A 17,895-nucleotide genomic window follows, 5' to 3' on the forward strand; every position below is an offset into this window, starting at 1 on the left:
TGCCGTTTGAGACCGAGCGTCCGTCTACACCTACCCCTCGGGGCCCACGGGATCTGGATCTGCTCCAGCCTCTGCTGACAGCCGCCCCCCTCTGGGCTCCAGGACCCACGGCCTTCTTCCCACAAGGCCTGGACTTCGGCCGGGCTCTCTGCCTGGAGCCCTTGGTTGTCCCCGGTGTGAGGACTTTCATGTCCGTTTCCCTGCTGGACCGTGAGGACGGGTACCCCATCTGCCTGCTCTGCCACGGCGCCCCTGGCTCCCGGCAGGTGCCTGCTGTGCCCTGAGTGCCCAGGAATAGGTGTGCGAGGAAGGAACCCGTTCTGGCAGCTGACGACGTGCAGGCACTAGGGAGGTGCAGAAGGAGCACGCGGCTTTCGTGGTTGTCACCGTAGCCAGTAAACTTAATCTGCGCCGGTGACCTCAAGGGGCAGGTACAATTATTCTCTCCATTGTACAGAGGGAGAGGCTGAGGCACGGAGAGGCTAAGTACCTTGCTCGCGATGCAGGCGACTGGTTCTCGAACACCTGCTAGCCATCCCCGTGCCTCTCTGACTACAGGCTGCCATTGGGGGGACTCCCCTGTGCCTTCCCACCCAGGCCGCATCTTGTTTTAGGACAAAGCAGCACTCAGCCCAAAGGAGCCATAGCCTGGTTTTCGCGGGACTGCACGCTCTCAAAAACAAGCCAGAAAGGGAGGAGGAAATGCAGATCACGGGGAAATCAGGAAACCGTCCAAGACTTCGGGGCGGCTCAGTTGGTTGAGCATCTGACTGTTGGTTTTGCCTCAGGTCATGATCTCTCCCCCCTCCACCACACCCCCCGGTTTGTGGGTTCGAGCCCCGTGTCTGGCTCTGCTCTGGCAACGAGGAGCCCGCTTAGGATTCTCTCTCACCCTCTCTGTCTCTGCCCCTCCCCTGCTTGTGCTGCCTCTGTCTCTCGCAAAATAAATAAATAAAGCTTAACATTTTTTTTTTTTCCTAAAAAAAAGGACGTTGGGGCTGGGAAGTTAGTTAAGGGGGCCAGAGACCTGCCCAGCAGTCTCTGAAGCCGCCCGAATTCCTTGTGCTTTCGGTGCGGGAAGCAGGAAGCAGGATTCCCAGGGATGCCAGTCCAGCCCGCTTGGTCACTGGCAGGAGAGGGGAGGCTGTGCTGGCCCGGAGAAGCCTGACTCGCTGGCCCCAGGACTCAGATATCTGGGAAGCAACCCCTGCTGACTCCGGTGCCCTGAGCAGCTGTACCCGTTAGAACTGCCGTCCGATGCAAATAACCACCAACTCCACCAACAGCATCCCGAACAAACCTAAGCGTTATTTTGCTCACCCAAGAAGAACTCAAGAATGGGGTGCCTACAGGCGTGAGTTCAACGCATAAAACATCAGGGACAGCATTTCGGGGATTCTCTTGCCCCCGCCTTCGGGCCTCAAAATGGCTGCGGAGGTTCCAAGAGCATGTTCACGGTCAAGGCACAGAGGTGGGAGGAGGTGGGGTGGCACCAAAAATGTCTGTTCCCTTTATGAAGAAGTGAAAGCTTTCCAAGAAATCTTCCGGAGGACTGCAGCTTATGAGGCACCTATAACTGTGAAGGGGTCCCAGCAAGGTAAGCACTCAGCCCCTCCGCCTCCTCCATCAGGGGAAGGGGTTGGGAATGGGGGTCGGTTGAGGCTTCCCCAAAAGCAGAGCCTGAGAGGAAGGCTTGGGTAGCTGTGCAAGCAGCTTCCTCAGAAGGTGACCCCAGGAAGTATGGTGAGGGAGGGGGGGAAGTGAGACCGAGAAGGAAGCTGAATCAGGGGGCTGTTGATGAGCGAGTTACCGGCTCGATCCCACCGGAAACCCCATGACAGGCTGCGTACGACACGCTTCCGGACACACCCCCCACTCTAAACATCCAGCTTGGGGCGCCCAGGTCGAGGGTTCCCCCCCATGGTGCTAGCTCCGTGATATTTGCACGTTGCATGCTTACAGCAAGATCTCTGATGCCAAGGAAAGCCCAAAGGCCAAGAAGAAAAGAGAGGAGAGCACTGTAGGCATTCCAGAAACAGCCCACGGCAGGCGGGCTCAATCAGAAAAGCATGTGACTCTTTTTTTTTTTTTTTTAAGATTATTTATTTATTTTGAGAAAGTGAGCACAAATGAGGGAGGGGCAGAGAGAGGGAGAGAGAAAGAATTCCAAGCAGGCTCGGTACCATCAGCGCAGAGCCCAACGCGGGGCTCGAACCCACAAACCGTGAGATCACGACCTGAGCGCAGTGCGCTGCTTAACCCACTGAGCCACCCAGGCACCCCAGAGGAGCCTGTGACCCTTGATCTCGAGGTTTGTGAGTTCGAGCCCCCGTGTCGGGCTCTGGGCTGACGGCTCAGAGCCCGGAGCCAGCTTCAGATTCTGTGGCTCCCTCTCTCTCTGCCCCTCCCCTGCTTGCACTCCGTGTGTGTGTGTGTGTGTGTGTGTGTGTGTGTGTCTCCCCCCCAAAATAAATAAACATTTAAAAAATTTTTTTAGGTGGCGCAGTCGGTTAAGCGTCCGACTTCAGCCAGGTCACGATCTCGCGGTCCGTGAGTTCGAGCCCCGCGTCAGGCTCTGGGCTGATGGCTCGGAGCCTGGAGCCTGTTTCCGATTCTGTGTCTCCCTCTCTCTCTGCCCCTCCCCCGTTCATGCTCTGTCTCTCTCTGTCCCAAAAATAAATAAAAAACGTTGAAAAAAAAAAAATTTAAAAAAAAAAATTTTTTTTTAATAAAATAAATAACTAGCCCCCCTACCCTCAGGCCCTTTGGCACTCCCAGTAGAATGTGATGAGCTAAGTTACACTACCTTGTATTGATATATCAATAACAGTAACATCTGTATGGTTCCTTGGAGTTCACCGTGAACTTTCACATGCGTTATTTTGTTTCAAACTCACACCATTGCTTAGACGGGAATCGACCTCAGAGAAGTTAAGGAATTTGTCCAGGGATACTCAGTGAATAAATTGACCAAACTGAGTACCTTCTAAATGCTAATACTCCTGGGGCGCCTGGGTGGCTCAGTCGGTTAAGCATCCGACTTCAGCTCAGGTCACGATCTCCCGGTCCGTGAGTTCGAGCCCCACGTCGGGCTCTGGGCTGATGGCTCAGAGCCTGGAGCTTGTTTCAGATTCTGTGTCTCCCTCTCTCTGCCCCTCCCCCGTTCATGCTCTGTCTCTCTCTGTCTCAAAAATAAATAAACGTTAAAAAAATATTTTTTTAAACAAAAAAATAAATGCTAATACTCCAGGGGCTCCTGGGTGGCTCAGTAGGTTAAGTGTCTCTTGATTTTGGCTCAGGTCACGATCTCCCGGTTTGTGGGATCGAGCCCCTTGTCGAGCTCTGTGCTGAGAGTGGAGCCTGCTGGGGGTTCTCTCTGCCACTGTCTCTGCCCCCCCCCCAAAATAAATAAATAAATAGATAAATAAACAAATAACTTTAAATGCTAATACTCCAAATATCAAGCTATCCCAACCTCTCCACGATGCCTCCTGGTTTCTTGTCATTAGTAGGCACGCAATAAATATTTACGTTGAACGGACTTTTTCACCAAAAAAAAGAAAAATTGCTAATTGTGGGAACGGTCGACATCAAAGAGTCTGTTAGGAAACAGGTTCTAGAAGAAAATCCAAACTCTTTACCCTGGCCAACGTGGCCCACAGGGTCCGGTACCTGACCACCTTCCCTTTCATCCGTCTCTCTCCTCCTGTCTACCTGCCCTCCCTTCGACAGGCCACATCCTTCATTAATTACCCTCCTGTTCCTTGAACGGGCCAAGCTGTTTCCTGCCTGTGAGCCCTGCTTCTGCTGTTCCCTCTGCCTAAAATACTCTTCCCCTTGTTCTATCATTATCAGCACTGACTCACCCTGAAGCTCTCAGGTTAAATGTTGCCTCTTGTCAAGATAGGAGTTCCCCCTCGGGGCCCCTGGGTGGCTCAGTCGGTTAAGCGTCCAACTCTCGATTTCAGCTCAGGTCGTGACCTCACAGTTTGTGGGATCGAGCCCCAAGTCGGGCTCCATGCTGACAGCACAGAGCCTGCTTGAGGTTCTCTCTCTCTCTCTCTCTCTCTCTCTCTCTCTCTCTCTCTCCAAATAAATAAAATGAAAACAAAAAAAAAAGATAGGAGTTCTCCCCCCAAATGCATTTTTCTCTTCTCCCTTGATAAATAGCTTCCAATTTTTGACGCCAGAATACGGTCTCCATTTCCCAATTAGATGTGGCCGTGTGACAAAGTTCCGGCCAACAGGGTGTAAAATGAAGGGGTGTATACAATCTCCATTAAGGGTCCCTAACCAGGGGTCTTCACTTCCTTGTGGCTTCCCCGTCTCTGCCAGCCGGAATGGGTGCCAGAGGGCTGGCACTGGAGCAGAGGGGACCAGGGGCGGGTGCAAGCTACACAGGGAAGCCTCCCATCCAACATGGTGCCAGGGCCACAGGGGAGCTACAGCCCAAGGACACCTGGGGGCCAATAGCATTCTCGAGCCTGGAAAGTAGAGCTCTAAAAACGTCCCCCATCCCCAAGATGGGCACAGAGCTGGCTGTGAGGCTGGAACACCAAGGGGCCTCTGGGTAGCATGAGGGAACCAGAGTGGATGTAATGAGCCAGCAAGCTCTGCGGCTGTAAAATGGTCCACAGTAAACGCGTTGAGAAGAGAGGGGGCAGCACACCGTATTTCGCAAGTGGCCCCTGCGGTATCTATGATCTCACACACTCTTCCAGAACCGCCTTGCCGTCCCCCATCAAGAGAGGAGTGGGTCTATTTCTCTCTCCCCTTGACGTTGGGCAGGACTTTGGGACCATCTTGACAAACGGAATGTGATCAGAGTGGTACCATCTGATTTCTCAGGACTGGATCATGAATGGGAGATTGGCTTCTCTCTCTTTCCTTCTCTCCCTCTCTCTCTCTCTCCACTCCCCCATCTCTCTCTTCCTTGCCCTTCTTTTCCCCTTTTTTTTTTCAAAGTTTATTTATTTATTCTATTTTTTTTAATGTTTATTTGTCTTTGAGAGACAGAGAGAAAGAGAGAGAGAGCATCAGCAGGCGAGAGGCAGAGAGAGCGGAAGACACAGAACTCGAAGCGGGCTCCAGGCCCCGCGCTGTCAGCACCGAGCCCGACACGGGACTCGAACCCATGAAGCCGTGAGATCACGACCCAAGCCTGAAACCAGGTGTCGGAAGCTTAACCTGCTGAGCCTCCCAGGCGCCCCATCCCCCCTCTTTCCCTCTTTCTCTCTCTCTCTCTTCTTCTCTCTGTCCCTCCCCCCACTCAGCCCCTCTCCCCCCCCCTCCCCCACTCCAGCCCCACCCCCTGCGCTCAGCCTTAGAACCCAGCTGTTCCAACAACACACCCAACGTCAACCCACCGAGGAGGCCTTGAGGTGATCCCAACCCCCAGCCTTCTACCCCCGCGGCTGACATGGCTGTCTCTGCCAAGCCCTGCTCAAATCACATATTTTATGGGGAAAATCAACGCTGTGCTCGTTTCAAGTCTTGCCGTGGTTTGGTGCGCAGCTGGAGACGGGCGAAAGTCAGTGGGTCCCAGTAGGGGCGTGGGGACCCCTTCCTCATGCCACGGCCGGGGCTCAGCCCATGGGGAGAAGGGAAGCAGGGGGTGGATGTGAGGGAGAGCCTCGTCCACCCTGAAAGGGAACTACCTTTAAACTAGAAGGACTTGAGCTGGTTTGAACTGTGGAAATGTGAGCTCAAGGGCCAAGGTAATTTTAGTTTCGGGAAAATAAAGAGCATTAGTCTTTGCATACCAGACTCTGTGACCAAGCAACAATCCCTACCGACTTTACAGTGGGTGGCTGGGACGTGTCCGGCCACAGCCCTGATCCTAGCCCGTGAGCAGGCACTCGGTTCACATACACAAAGACTAAGCCGGAAATCATGACTGAGCGGTATAGAGTCACGGGCCCTGGAATCCAGTGGGTATCTGCCACACCCGGAGCCCCGTCCTGAGGCTTCTGGCAACGAGGGAGAAGAGGAAAGAGAGGAAAGATCAGTGCGGTGTGGAGAAGCCCGTGCTGCTCCAGCGTGGGGAGGGGGGCACACACGGGCGAGCTGCTCAGAGGGTCGTCACATGCTGGCCTAGTCGCTTTGTGGACAATCCAGACAGAAGGCAGCGGCCGATGGACCAGATGCGCCTCCAGGCATCCCCAGCCTTCCAATTCTGAGACAGATGTTTTATGACTCAAGAGTTTTGGGAAAGCAATCTTGCTTCTAATATTCCTAGTGTAATCTACATCTGAAGTTTTTACAAAATACGCTTTTTTTTTTTTTTTAACTTTAAAGTACCTGAAACGGCTCTCTGTCCCCAAACATGTGTTGGGAGCTCTTTGGCTCAGTCCATACAGCTGAGCAGGACTGTAATTTTTTTCCCTCCTCGAACAAATTAGGTGCCTATTCTCAGGAATAACACATGGTTGCCATTAACGCTCGTGATGTTTGGGGTTTGATGTAAACCCACATTTTATCCATCGAACTATTTCTTTTTTCCAAAATAGTGAAAAGAACTACAAAACACAAAAGCAATTACATGATTTAACTTTCCATCTCTGTCAAGCCGTGATTAAAAGTGGAAAATAAGTTGCAAGTTGAATGCCATCAACTGCCAGCGGAAGAGACGAGACGAGAGACGTGGAGAGCAAGGCTGGGGATTCCCGAAAGGGCAAGAAGCTAAGACAAAAGGACTGTCTCGTGAGTGACAAGGGCTTGGTGACCTCTCCGGTCCTACAGAAATGTGAGATCTCCACTGTCGTGATGCTTGGGATTATTGCTTAATCTCTGATGCCTCACTTACTTCTGGTAGAATCCAAGAAGACTGGCTGTGATACTGTGATTTTTAATAAGAAATAATGCAGTTGGTCTTTGCCCCATTCTGGCACCGAGCTCCTAAAACCCTTGGAATTTCTTAAGCCTGAGAATGATAAAGATGTCTTTTGTTATGTTAACGAGATGACTTTTGGAAGGCCCTAGATCACCTAAAGATGGGGGGGGGGGGGGCTGGTCAAGAGAAACTAACCAAGTGATTGCAGAGTTGCAACTTTCAGTCCCACCCCCTGACCTCTGGGGAGGGGAGGGGGCCTGGAGGTTGAGTCAATCACCAATGGCCAATGATTTGATCAATCATGCCCGGGTACTGAAGCCTGCTTATAACCCCCAAAAAAGACGGTTTGGAGAGCTTCCGGGTTGGTGAGCACGTGGTGATGCGGGGACAGTGGCGCGTGGCGTGCCTGGAGAGGGCGTGGAAACTTCAAACCCTTTCCCCAGACCTCGCCCTATGCATCTCTTCCGTCTGTCTCTTCTTGAATTATATCCTTTTATAATAAAGCAGCGATACAGTAAGTGAAGTGTTTCTCCGCGTTCTGTGAGCCGCTCTGGCAAATTAATGGAACCCCAGGAGGGAGTGGGGGGTCACTGGAACCTCCAGTCTAGAGCCCGTTGGCCAGAAGCACAGATGACAACTCGGGCTTTTCTCAAGGCGGGGAGAGGGGAGAGGGGAGCAGTCTTGTAGGACTGAACCCCTAACCCGTGGAATCTGATGCTGTCTCCAAGGAGGCAGTGTCAGAACCGAGTTGAATGATAGGACGCCCAGCTGGTGAGCCGAGCATTGCTTGTTGTTGGGTGTGAGAAGGGATACTGGCTCCTGATGGATCTTTTTTTTTTTTTTTTTTAACATTTTTTTAAAACTAATCTCCCCATCCAACGTGGGGCTCCAACTCACAACCCCAAGATCAAGAGTCACGTGCTCTTCGAACTGAGCCACAGGGGCGCCCTTCCCTGGAGATTTTATTTTATTTTATTTTATTTTATTTTTCTTTAAAAAAAATTTTTTTAACGTTTATTTATGTTTTGAGAGACAGAGACAGAGCATGAGCTGGGGAGGGGACGGGGCGGGGTCACAGATTCCGAAGCAGGCTCCAGGCTCTGAGCTGTCAGCACTGAGCCCAACGCGGGGCTCGAACTCATGAACCTGATCCGAAGATCATGACCTGAGCCGAAGTCGGATGCTTAACCGACTGAGCCACCCAGGCACCCCTTCAATTTTGTTTTTAATGTTTATTTATTTTTGAGAGACAGAGTGCAAGTGGGGGAGGGGCAGACAGAGGGCGAGAGAGAGAGAGAGAGAGAGAGAGAGAGAGAGAGACACAGAATCCAAAGCAGGCTCCAGGCTCTGAGTTGTTAGCACAGAGCCCGACGTGGGGCTCGAACCCACAACCCTGAGATCAAGAGGCGTGTGCTCCCCCAACTGAGGTGGCCAGGCGCCCCTCCCAGAAACTTTCAAGTCACCATCCCAGGACTTATTTTACAAATGCAAGTTTGTACATTTTGACTCCTTTCACCCATTTTGCCTGCTCCCCACGTCTGGCAACCACCTATCTGTCTTCTGCATCTATGAGCTTGGGGTTGTGTTCCTTTGAGCTTTTTTTTTTTTTCTTTCTTTTCTGTAGATTCCACATATAAGTGAGATCATACATACTTATTTTACTTAGCAGAACATTCTCAAAGTCCATCTGTGTTTTTGCTGATGGGAGATTTCACTCCTTTTTATGACTGATTAGTATTCCATTGTATATATACCACGTTCCCTTTAATGATGGTGTGGGTCATGTTTACACTTCATTTCAGCCAATAATAGGCTGGGCCTTCCAGTGAGCACACGGCCATGTGCAGTTTAGAAATGGTTTCGACCCAAACTCCTCGGTGTTTCTTAAATCCCATTTTACTACTGATAAGGGGTGTGTTTAAAAAAAATTGTTTTTTGATGTTTACTTACCTTTGAGACAGAGAGACAGAGAGACAGAGAGAGAGAGCTTGAGCAGGGGAGGAACAGAGAGAGAGAGGGAGACCCAGAATCCGAAACAGGCTCCAGGCTCCGAGCTGTCAGCAGAGAGGCCAACGCGGGACTCGAACTCACAAACCGCGAGACGGCGACCTGAGCCGAAGTCAAACGCTTAACCAGGACCGAGCCACCCAGATGCCCCCAGGGTGTGTTTTTAAAAGTTGGATTCAGGGGCGCCTGGGTGGCTCAGTCGGTTGAGCGGCCGACTTCGGCTCAGGTCATGATCTCGCAGTCAGTGAGTTCGAGTCCCGCGTCGGGCTCTGGGCTGACGGCTCAGAGCCCGGAGCCTGTTTCGGATTCTGTGTCTCCCTCTCTCTGACCCTCCCCCGTTCATGCCCTGTCTCTCTCTGTCTCAAAAATAAATAAGCGTTTAAAAAAAATTTTTTTTAATTAAAAAAAAAAAAAAAGTTGGATTCAGGGGCCCCTGGGTGGTTCACTCGGTTAAGAAGTGTCTGACTTCGGCTCAGGTCACCATCTCACGGTTTGTGAGTTCGAGTCCTGCGTCAGGCTCTGTGCTGACAGCTCAGAGCCGGGAGCCTGCTTCCTATTCTGTGTCTCCGGCTGTCTCTGCACCTTGCCCGCTCACACTCTCTCTCTCTGTCTCTGTCTCTCTCTCTCTCTCTCTCTGAAAAGTAAATAAACATTAAAAAAAATAATAAATAAATAAAGAATAAAAAATAAAAGTTGGCTTCATCTGGTAGGGTAGTTTCCTATCAGATATAGGAGGGCTCAGGAGAGTTAAATGAGAATCTTTGTACCTCTGCCAATCTCAATTTTCATAGCATTCAACACCCAAGCACTGCTGGAATAACTAAACCTGTTTACTTCCCAGAGCAGTAAAAACTGCTTTCTGTTAGAAGACATAGAACCTCCCTGCTGAAACTGGCTTCAATTCCCATTGGGAGATATATTGGTTCCTATGACCTTAGAGTCCAGAGATAGAGCTGGCTTCAGGCAAGCCTTGATCCAGCCATGTCGTATTATCCCCTATGCCCTGGTACCTCCCCGTTTCACTGTTCTGGTTTCCAAGGCACAGGCTCCCTCCTCGGCTTTGCTCCCTGAGGCCGACACTATCAATGCCCCATTCCTGGTCCCCCCCAACCTGTCTGAGTTCAGTGCAGCTGCTGGAGACAGTTCACTATACTGTCACAACTTCCTTTCCTCCAGCGTCCACATATCTCTGATCTTCTTCCTGGATACCGTCTTCTGCAACAAGGGACTGAGAATTGCTGCTCATATGTTGTCTGTGGCTGTTGTCACTGCCCGCGAAGCCTCCGTCTCTGACCCTTTACAGAAAAAGTTTGCCAATCTCTGATAGAGAATATTGACCCTGGCAATATTTCTAGGCTGCAAAAAAATATTGCTGGTTGTCCGTAAAGAAGAAAAGTTTCGTTGTTTTTTGGAATGTATGAAAAATATATATTTCATATGTGTGTATGCACATCATATGTGACTTATGTGACTATCCCGTATGTGTGTATCTCTTGGACCAGGACATTGAAGTCCCTGCTTCCAAGTGATGACCCACCCCATGTGAATTGTGGCTAAAATCGGAAGCGTTTCTAACAAGCTCTTAACAACTTGCCAGAGAGGTATAAAAAATGTTCTTATTAGACTCAGGATGGCAAAGTAACATGCCCAAAGTCACACAGCTTGTAGGTGACAGAGCCTGGCCTCCAGTCTTTTTTTTTTAATGTTTGCTTATTTATTTATTTATTTATTTATTTATTTAGAGACAGTGTGTGTAAGCAAGGAAGGGGCAGAGCGAGAGGGACAGAGAGAATCCCAAACAGGGTCCATGCTGTCAGTGCAGAGCCCGACATGGGGCTCGAACCCGGGAACCGCGAGATCATGACCTGAGCTGAAATCAAGAGTCAGACGTTTAATGGCCTGAGCCACCCAAGCGCCCTCCAGTCTTTTTTTTTTTTTTCCCCCAAGGAAACTATCTTAAACCTGCAAAAGAAAAAAAGTTACCAAATAGAGTCAAGCTGATACAATGTAGCTCATTACTTTGGTCTGTCCAGAACTGTTCTCTCGCCCCTTCTTCTGACACTCGCCTCCCCTTTGGTGAATAACTCCAGCGGTGGGGCCCTGGTGTGGCTGGGAGTCATGACATCCTTACCTTCCCTGAAGGAAGCTGCACGGAAGCTAGTTTACTTCCTCCCCCACGCAGTGAGTGGCTCAAGGGATAAGCATGTGACCGAAGCCTGGCCAGTTGGAGACCTTTCCCAGAATTTTCTAAAAAGGAAGTGGAAGGCTGCCTGGGTGGCTCGGTGGGTTAAGCATGGGACTCTTGATTTTGGCTCAGGTCATGATCTCTCAGTTAGTGGGATTCTCTCTCTCTCTCTCTCTGCCTCTCTCCCACTGACCTCTCTCTTAAATAAATAAACATTTTATTTATTTGTTTATTTTTAAGGTTTATTTATTTGGGGAAGAGAAAGCATGAGTGGGGGAGGGGCAGAGAGAAGGGAGGACAGAGGATCCTAAGCGGGCTCCAGGCTCCGGGCTGTCAGCACAGAGCCCGACTCGGGGCTCGAACGCGCGGACGGCGAGATCATGACCCGAGCCGAAGTCGGATGCTCAACCGACTGAGCCACCCAGGTGCCCCCCAATAAATAAATACTTTTTAAAAATAAAGTATAAATAATCGCTTATTTTGAAACTGAGAGAAGATTTCATTCATTTGCCAAAGATCCATACATATGTACAGAAGGCAGTGTGCTAAGTACTGTGGGGGCAGAGGGCACAATGTAGTGAGTGAGACACAGCCCGAGTCACCGGCAAGGAGTTTACAGGTGGTATCAGTCTTCCCCGGCTACCATAACGAAACACCACAGGTCGGGAGGCTCAAGTGACAGAAATTCACTCCTCACGGTTCTGGAGCCTGGAGGCCCAAGATTAAAACATCGGTAGGTTTGCTTTCTTCTGAGGCCTCTCTCCTTGGCTTGCCGTAGGCCGCCTTCTCGCCGTGTCCTCACGCGGCCTTTTCTCTGCGTGCATCTGATCCTGGGGTCTCTCTGTGTGTCCGCATATCCTCCTCTTATAAGGACACCAGTCAGATTGGACTAGGGCCCACACTCACAGCCTCATTTTAAAGTAATCACCTTTTGTAGGGCCCTATTTCCAAAGGCAGTCGCATTCTGAGGTTTTGGGGGTCCGGGCTTCAACATATGAAATTTGAGGGGCCACAATTCAGCCTTTTCGGGATGATAATCGTGAGAGACTGGAGTGTCGTTCGGCAAACAGTCACCCGCCTCCCCGCCCCTCTCCCTCTGTGGGGTGTGGTGTTCCCCGGGCCCCGCTGACTTTGGGCTTGACCCTGTGACTTGCTTTAAGTCAATGTAATTGAGCAGATGCGGTGCCAGCAAAGGCTTTACATGTGCTTGCACCGTTTGGCCTGACTTGCACGCTGGTGATCTACCATAAGCAGAATGCCCCAGGAAGCTGCCGGTCCGAGGAGACCAAGGAGACATCAAAGCAGGCCTTTTGTTACACAGCATTATTGCACCAATAGCTAAGCAATGTGACAAGTCATAAAATAAATTACTACGCCATGCAGACAAAAAGCTTTTCCTCTATGCTGATGCTTATTTTATCAAAGATTTCGAAGAGATGTCATTTCTTTTTGTCTAATGGTCAAACCGACGAGGCATAAATTGTCTTGATTATCTACCGTATTTGACAGGGAGGGGAAGTTTTTCCCAAACACGTTGCATATGTTTTCACTTCCAAGAGGATTATTACTGTTTCGTGAGTGTCAGCAATGCGCTAAGTGCTGACCTGGGAATCCAGGAAACTCAGCTCATGCCCAGAAACCTCAATACCGGAGTCACCTAAGGACCATCAGACGGATGAGGTCATGAGCTAAGAATTCCTTAAATATGTGAAAGGATTGTGAGTAATTATGTAATTACACTGGCGATTAGAAGTCCAAGTTCAGGTACCATTAATCTCGGGTATGAATCCCTACCTGTTTCCAAACGGACATTTTTCAGACTTGCGTAGCCCCGGTCTGTTCCAGTTTCTTATTTCGAATCCTATGAATCTGCTCCCAAAGTTGGAGGCACGTCTTACACCCGACAGGGTTCAAGCACTGTGGTAACCTGCCATGCTTCAAGATTTATAATCAACGGCATGGGATTTTGAACATTAGTTGAGATTACGCTTTATAGGGTCCCCAGATCATCTGTTTTATTTCATTTGGGCTCACCCGTTTCCATTGCATCTAGAAGCAAAGGTCACGACCTCTCTTGAAAAGGGCTCAACGGAAGGGAAAATAGCAAGTCTACGTGTTGAAGTAAAAGAATTTGGTTCACAAAATAAAACTAAGGCAACAGAAGGCAAAGGGAGTTTCCACTGTTTGAAAAGGGGCTTTCTCAGCACAAGCTTGGAAAAAAATGTTGATGATTTATGCAAATGAGAAAGGAAATGTGCCCCGAGGGATCTTGGCACAGAAGCTCAAGTTGGAATTCTGAATTCAAGGCTGGCGGTGTCTCTGATTCACTCTGTGACTGGGGCTGAGCCATTTAACCTCTCTGTTTCTAAATACCCTCATCTATAAACGCAGGCGAACAACGCTGTTTTTCCTGCCCCTGAAGGGGAGGCAGTAAAAATGAATGAAATGTCGGGGAATTACTTCTAAGAGCCATCGATTAGAAATACAGCATATGGTCTTAATGAGAGCTTGTTTCTGCCACAAATTTTTCCCCGCTCCCTATGATCACTCCAGCTAGAGTGCCACAGAAATCAACTTCCCTCTTCAGCTATCTTTACACGCTGCTCTTAAAATCACAGAGGTCTTTAAAACAGAACTCCTGCCTGTTCTGGGTATGCATGATGAGGCCGTGGCTCCTGGCTCTTTTCTCCACAGAGCCACGCAGCCCGGGTTTTCCGAGACGGTGATGATTTAAAATATTCTGTCCCATTGTCAGACCATGTGTTGGAACATGTGTCGGATCACGTGTCCTGATCATTGCTTCAGAAAATATGGTCGCTCACACCTTCACGGGAAAGGAAGCACCTGCTTGCTGCCTAAAGTCCTCTTTGGAAACGGATGGGAATAAGCAATAAAGCCATAGAGGGACCAATTGATTGATTGAGCGGCGGATGTATAAATAGGGGAGGGGGAGCATGCTAATTTGACTCGAGCATTACTGTGTGCCAGGTGGGGTGGGATGAGTTATGTGCTTATTAAGTAGCTAGGCTTGCGCTGGGCGCTGGGCTGAGCCCTGCAGTTACAGAAAGTGACAGACGACGTCCCTGGCCGTGGCGGCCTGCAGTCCAGTGAGGGAGAGGGGCAGGTAGCAATTAACGAGCCAAGGGGCATGCTTTGGGGCTGTGACGAGAGCAAGGACGGTGTGTGCGAACGCAGGGAGGGCTTCGCGGAGGTGGTGACGCCACAGCTGAGTACTGAAGGATGAGCAGCCCAGTGGGAGGCTTCGAGGGAGCAGACTTTCCAAGCCAGGGGACCGGCCCTGCAATGAGCTCGCTCACAGCAAGCTCTGTTGGTGCCCCACCCATGTCCCTCCACCCAGCTCGGAAGGCACCTGGAAGGACTTCCCACCTACAATGAGGACTTCCTGAAACTCCATCAGAGGGTGTTCTCTGGCCTCCGAAGCACACTCAGCTGGCCACCATATGTGTGGGCAGATCCTAAGTGCTTGGCTTCCCAGAAATAACCCTCAACTAATGCGGAATGAGCACAGGGGTGTGTTGGAGCAGGGGTACCGGCTCTGGAGAACCTGATTGTGACATATTCGGAAAATTTGCAAGCCAATTGTTAAACCGTCGCTAGCTTAGACTCAGCCACGGTGCGAATCTGTTATATCATGGCAATTGGAGAACACTACAAATTGGGACTTTCTTGGTCCTCCCAGGAGCTGGTTACCAGCACACCCCTGGATGGGAGTTGGGGGATAAATACTTCCTCAACCCCTCACTGGGACAGTTTGGAGGGACGTGCTACACAGAGAGGCATCAGCGGGATGGAGTCCCCTTGCCCGCATCAGTAACCTGCCCACCAACGCGCCCTTTGTCCTCTCTCCATTCCCACTCTCTCACTGTGCTTCCCGGGATCACTGCTCTTCTGCGCCCAAATCCTTGGCTCAGGGTCAGCTTTTGGAGGTACCAAATCAAGACAGGAAGGGAAGCAAGACAGCATGGAGGGTGCACATTAGGAGTGAGCGGGACGGTGATCACGGAGGGGCTCTGCGACCATTCAGAGGGTGCTGAACCCAACCGAGGTGTCTCAAGCTCTTGAAAGAGTTTACACAGAGGAAAGCTGGCAAGGAGCAAGGTTGCATTTCAGGAAGGTCACCCCGGGGCTGTGTGACAGATGGATGCAAAAGGAGCAAGACTGGAGGTAGGAGGTTGGTGGTGAGGTTTGCACAAGCAGATGAGTGTACTTAATACCAGGGAACTGTACGCTTAGACTCGTCAAGACAGTAAGTTTTACGTTATATGAGTATTTTACCGCAATACACAAAAAAATCGGGGGGAGAAAAGAGACTGAGGATGGGCAAGTCGAGGACTAGGTCGGTGAGAGAGTCCAGGGAAGAAATGATGAGGGTGTCAGACCATTGTGGCAGGTGCCATCCACGTAGACCGTGATGGAGTTGTGTTCCCCACAGCATTGCCCGTGGCCAGGGCTCTGAGCGTGGCCAACATTGTAGGAGCAGATACCAGAAGAGGAGGCTCGGAGAGAAATCTGGAGGGAAAGGAGGACAGGACACAAAAGGAGGATAGTGTCAAGGAAACCAGCGTAAAGGGAATGTCAAGGAGGACGTGTCCACAGTGCCACAGGCCAACGAGAGGTGGTTGTGAGATTTAAATAGGTAGAAGTTTAGCGTCCGATACAAATGTTTCATTAAAGCCTCACAAGAGTCCTACATTAAATCCAGTGACCTTGCTGAATTCCCTTACTAATTCTGAAGGTTGGATTGTAGGGTTTTTCTTTTGTTATTTCTATGTGCACAACCATGTCACCTGTGAATGACAGTTTCATCTCTTCCTTTCACTTTGGATGCTTTTTATTTCTTTTTCTTGCTTTATTGCACTGGCTATGACCTCCAGAATAATAATGAATAGAAGGAGTGATAGCAGGTGTCCTTCTCTAGTTCCTGATCTCAGGAGGGAAGGCTTTCACTATTTTACCATTAAGTATGCTGCTTGGTGTAAGTTTTGTGTGTATATGCTCTTTATCAGATGAAAGAATTTCCATTCTCTTCTAAGTCTGTTAAGCATTTATATCATGAATGGGTGTTGAACTGTATTTTGGATGTCTCTGGGTGACGCCGGGAAAGTTACTTGAAACTGTAAACTCTACGCTCACCTACTGTTTTGGCATTAGCTATATCTGAGTTCAAATTCCAGCTGTAGCATTTTCTAGCTATGACTCGGGGCAAATTTTTTTGTTTATTTATTTGTTTTGAGAGACAGAGGCAGTGCACACGGGCGTGCACAGGTGCGTGCAAGCAGGACAGGGACAGGGAGGGAGAGAGGGAGAGAGAGAATCCGAAGCAGGCTCCACCCTGTCAGCATAGAGCCTGATGTGGGGCTCAATCTCACAAACCATGAGATTATGACCCTAGCAGAAGTCAAGAGTCACACGCTTAACCTACAGAGTCACCCAGGCGCCCCCTGGGCAATTGAATTCAGTTTTCCCCCCATATAGAAAATGGAGATAATTATAGTAACTCCCTCATAGGAATCGGAGGTGTTTTTCTGTAAGTTCAAGAGCCTGAGAGGCTGGTTTTGAAGCAGGACTAGGGTTTAACATCCAAAACCCAAGGACTTAGCTCTCAGATACTCTGCAGAGGTTAATGTTCCCAAGAGCCTTTCCGTCTCCTGCTGCTCACTCAGGATCCCCCCCGAACCCTTTTGATGACGACAGGGATCGACCTGAGCTCTTCCGTCTGTGTGCTCACGCTCCGCCTCCCAGGACTGAGGGCACAAATGTATGAGTGGTTGGTCCACTGTGACGGCGAGTCGTCAAAGATGGCCCCTAGGTGACCCGCGTTCCTTGGTATTCACGCCCTTGTGTGTGCTCTGGGTGAACTTGTGACTCTCTTGTAACTAAGTGAACCAGCAGAAGTGATGTCCAAGGCTGCCTCACGTCCAAGGCTAGGTCAGAAGGAGCTTTCTAGATCGTCTTATTCTCTTGGAACACTCCCTGCAAGACCTGGGCCACATGTACCACCCGGTACCACTGAGAGACCGTAGTCAATCCCACATGGAACAGAAGAATCACCCGTCCGAGTCTTGCCTCAATTCCTGGCTCACGAGATCCCAAGATATGGTTACACGGTTGCGGTTTTAAACCTCTGACTTTGGGGGCTGTTCGTCGTGCGGCAACAGAGAAGTGGGATTATCTACCTTATGTGTTCAGGCTTTCGTCATGGAAATGCGCTAAGCAAACCTATCCAGTGCTCAAACCTATGACCTTGTTTGACCTCAAACCTCTTGTTTGACCCTACTTTATTGTTTTCTATGTTTATTTATTTATTTTTGAGAGACAGAGAGAGAGACAGAGAGAGAGAGAGAGACCGCACACAAGCAGGGGAGGGAGATACAGAATCAGAAGCAGGCTCCAGGCTCCGAGCTGTCAGTGCAGAGCCTGATGTGAGGCTTGAACCCACGAACCATGAGATCGTGGCCTGACCTGAAGGCGGATCCTCAACCGACTGCGCCACCCAGGCACCCGCACGCTAGCTGAACCACTTGAGTCTCCCAAATTCAAACAAGCAGTTTTTAAGTACTGAGAAACCAGTGAGAGAAGGAAGTCGTTTTGCTCTAAATTTCCTGCACCCTTTATGCCTTAAGTCCCTCTATTACCAAGAAAGGGCCCAAACATTGAGCAGATGAAGGCTCCGAGAGAAAAACGAACTTGCCAAATATCGCAGAATTAGTGAAATGGCGCCGTTGGGACTGGAGCCCAATACTGCGAACTGCAAACCAAGCTTTCTTTTTGGGGGCGGGGGAAGGGGTTGGGGAACTTGCAGTTGGCAATCTGAGAAATCCATTCATAGTAGCACAAGGAACAGAAGAGG

At 50.0% G+C, this 17,895-nt stretch overlaps 1 long non-coding RNA gene across 1 annotated transcript; it reads left to right on the forward strand.

The window, feature by feature from the left end:
- The first annotated feature begins 290 nt into the window (after positions 1–290).
- Positions 291–964, forward strand: LOC128773930 (uncharacterized). Its single transcript, XR_008418424.1, has 2 exons — positions 291–431; positions 615–964. It is a non-coding gene; the product is annotated as an uncharacterized LOC128773930 (long non-coding RNA).
- The last annotated feature ends 16,931 nt before the right edge of the window (positions 965–17,895 follow it).

Source organism: Panthera pardus, unplaced genomic scaffold (genome assembly GCF_024362965.1).
Source record: "Panthera pardus isolate Hobbes unplaced genomic scaffold, ASM2436296v1 HiC_scaffold_27, whole genome shotgun sequence".
Classification (NCBI taxonomy): domain Eukaryota; kingdom Metazoa; phylum Chordata; class Mammalia; order Carnivora; family Felidae; genus Panthera; species Panthera pardus.